Below are 3,796 nucleotides of genomic sequence, written 5' to 3' on the forward strand. Positions count from 1 at the left end.
GCTAATTGAGGATCCTGTCAATTAACTACAACGAACACGAAGTTGAACAAATAAAGATTAAACGAGCAATTTGTATTCACATAAACAAGAAGTTCATCACCCAATAGGTTCCATCAACGCCTTAGACAAGGAATTTAGCTACTCATGACTATGGGAACATAAACTAAGCTTGAATTCATCATAAAATCAAAAGAAAAGAAGAAAGATGTTTAGAGTACTTTCTCACAATTGTTTTTCTTGCTAAGAAACCTAAAAAATCAATACATGCCTCTCTTGGGCGAAGTCTAATGTTTTAAATAGGGTTTAGGTCTAAAAATCCCGTAATTGACACTTTGGTCCCAGAAGTTTCTGCGCCTGCCGCGGTTCTGCCGCGGTCGCGGTAGAACCGCGGCCAAACACCCTCGCGGAATCTCTGAACTTCTGCAGCTGCTTCCCACCGCGGTTCTGCCGCGGTCGCGGTGGAACCGCGGTGGATCCAGTTCTCTGAATCTTCGGCCTGATTTTGCACGGGTCACTTAGGAAATTTCACAGTTGGCCTCTTTTTCATCACTTTTGACTCCAAAACTGCTCCTTAGCCGTCTTTATACATATATCACCTACAAATCATGAAAAGCACTAATAAGAGCATTTTGTCATCACTTTTAGCATTAAAACTACACAAGAAGGTGATTATTTAAGGTGTGATTATAGACAAATTCACCTATTATCAAAGGCCTTGGTGAGAAATTACAATATAATATTAATATATCATATGGCCTTGATGAGAAATTGATATGGCAATTTATCTTGAAATTTTGGTGAGAATTTGCCATAACTTTGTATCTCTTGACTTTGTCTAGTCTTGGATGAAATTGTCACGGATGCATCATTCTTCCCTTGAGCAGTAGTTTCTTTCTTTTTCTATTTTTCCATGTATTCTTTTTCCTGCGAGAATTTTTAGAAAAGTGCGAGAATAGGATATAAATTGGTCATGTTTTATATCTAAAATATTATATTTTTATATTAAAATATATGAATAATTTATATCCATCAGGCCCCTCTGTTGCATGTAGAAAGGTGTGAAATCTGGATTAGAGTGAAGCTGGTTAAGGGATCTGGAAAGGACTTCAGCTGCTATTATGAATAGAGATGGGGAGAGAGGGTCCCCTTGTTTAAGCCCCTGAGATGAGGTTAATAAGCCCCTCCTGGTCCAGTTGATAATTCCTGGTCCAGCTGATGACTATTGAGTACCATGCGTCTGAGATTAGTCTCCAGATAATATCAATCCATACCTCTACAAAGCCAAACTTTCTCATGACTGCAGCCAAAAAAGACCAACACAATCTATCATATGCTTTGGCCATATCTAGCTTAATAACTATGTTACCCCATCTATTATTTTTTCATATACCTTGAATGATCTCTTGAGCCAGCATCACATTTTCAGTAATGAGCCTACCCTTCACAAAACCACTTTGATTATTAGAGATTAACTAGTAGTCATACCCGCGCGATGCGCGGTCAGTATTAAAAAATATTAATTAAATTAAATTATGATCGGGCTTGTTTGATCCTATTAGATTGTATTGCTTTAATAAAATTCAATTGTCATCTTACTTGTCAATACGATATACCCAATAATGAAACCTCTATTAAATCAAAGGTACTTATATAGTTAGTGAATAACTTTTTTGTCCTATATATTTTTTATTATATTAACCAATATTTAATATTCGCTTCCTTTTTGTCATATATGAGAAGATTTATAATTTATTACTGTTGAAATATTTTTTTTTATTTTAAATTTTATTCTATTGTTCTTAATAATATCATTTAAATTTTAATGAACAAAAATCTCTGTTGAACTAACGGGACTTATGCATGGAGCGCATTGAATAACTTTTTTTGTTATGTATTTTTCTTTATTATATCATCTAATATTTAATTTTTATTACATTGTTAATAGAAAGTTTTATTAGCATATTACTTTATTAAATATTTTTCGCTGAAAGTTTTTTTACGTATTTATTTTCGTTTTATTTATTTTAAAATTCCAACTTGAAACTAATCTCCAATTTGAATTGTTAATTTATTATTTTTTATTATATTTAATTATAAGATATCTATATTTATTAAATCCAAATAAAGTAACCAATTAATATATATATATATATATATATATATATATATATGTTAGTTATTTTATTTTATTGTTTTCGTTTTTTATATGTATATTATATATAAATATATTTTTCATTTTTTTTATTTTAAAATAATTTTAAAACTCCAATTTGAAACTACTCCCCAATTTGAATTGGTAATTCANAGCAGCTTCCACCCACTTGGACACGTAATCTACAGCAACAATGATGTATTTATTGCCATAGGAGCTGACAAAGGGGCCCATGAAATCTATCCCCCAAACATCAAACACTTCCACTTCTTGAACTGGGTTCATGGGCATCTCATGACGCCGGGAAATGTTCCCGGTGCGTTGACATTCATTACAGCTTTTGACCCATAAGTGAGCATCCTTGAATACCGTTGGCTAGAAAAATCCGGCCTCTAGCACCTTAGCTGCAGTCCTGATGCCTCCAAAGTGACCACCATACGCCGAAGCGTGACAAGCCTGCAAGATAGAAGATTGTTCGATCTCGGGGACGCATCTCCGGATCATGTTATCAAGGCATATTCTAAACAAGTAGGGCTCATCCCAGTAATACCATTGGCTTTCGCGAAAGAATCTCTTCCTCTGGACCGATGACAGGTCGTGAGGAACAATACCACTGGCCAGGTAATTAGCATAGTCTGCATACCAAGGCGCTTCCTGATGAATGGTAACGAGCAGCTGCTCATCTGGAAAGGTTTCCAGAATTTCCTCCACTTCTACTACATTTTCAGCTCCTTCAAGTCGTGATAGGTGATCAGCGACTTGATTTTCAGTGCCCTTACGGTCACGAATTTCAAGATCAAACTCTTGCAGTAGCAACACCCAACGAATCAGGCGTGGCTTAGAGTCCTTCTTTTCTATTAAGTATCTAAGAGCTGCATGGTCAGAGTATACGATTACCTTGGATCCTATTAGATAGGACCGAAACTTGTCAAAAGCAAATACCACAGCTAGCATCTCCTTCTCTGTCACTGTGCAGTTCAACTGGGCTCCACTCAGCGTCCTAATAGCATAGTAGATTGGGTGCATCAGTTTGTCCTTCCGCTGGCCCAGCACTGCCCCCACCGCATAGTCACTGGCATCACACATCAATTCAAACGGTTGCTCCCAGTCAGGGGCAACGATTATGGGTGCTGTGACCATCCTTTGCTTCAACTCCTCAAAAGCTACCCTGCAATCATCAGAAAATACAAAAGGGTGATCTTTCTCTAACAACTTACAGAGAGGATTGGCAATTTTGGAGAAGTCCTTAATGAACCTCCGGTAGAAACCGGCATGCCCAAGAAAGCTCCTTATAGCTTTGACTGAAGTTGGCGGCGGCAACTTTGCTATGACATCAACCTTTGCTCTATCCACCTCTATTCCTTTGCTTGACACCCGGTGCCCCAAGACTATACCTTCTTGTACCATGAAATGGCACTTTTCCCAATTCAGAACCAAGTTAGTCTCGATGCACCGTTTCAGCACACGCGTCAAATTCACTAGGCAGTCCTCAAATGAGTTCCCCACCACTGAGAAGTCATCCATGAACACCTCCATTATATCTTCTACCATGTCAGTAAATATGGCCATCATGCACCGTTGGAATGTGGCGGGTGCATTGCATAGACCAAAGGGCATCCTCCTGAAGGCATAAACTCCGTACGG

The sequence above is a fragment of the Nicotiana attenuata genome, chromosome 1 (assembly GCF_001879085.1).
Source record: "Nicotiana attenuata strain UT chromosome 1, NIATTr2, whole genome shotgun sequence".
Classification (NCBI taxonomy): Eukaryota; Viridiplantae; Streptophyta; class Magnoliopsida; order Solanales; family Solanaceae; genus Nicotiana; species Nicotiana attenuata.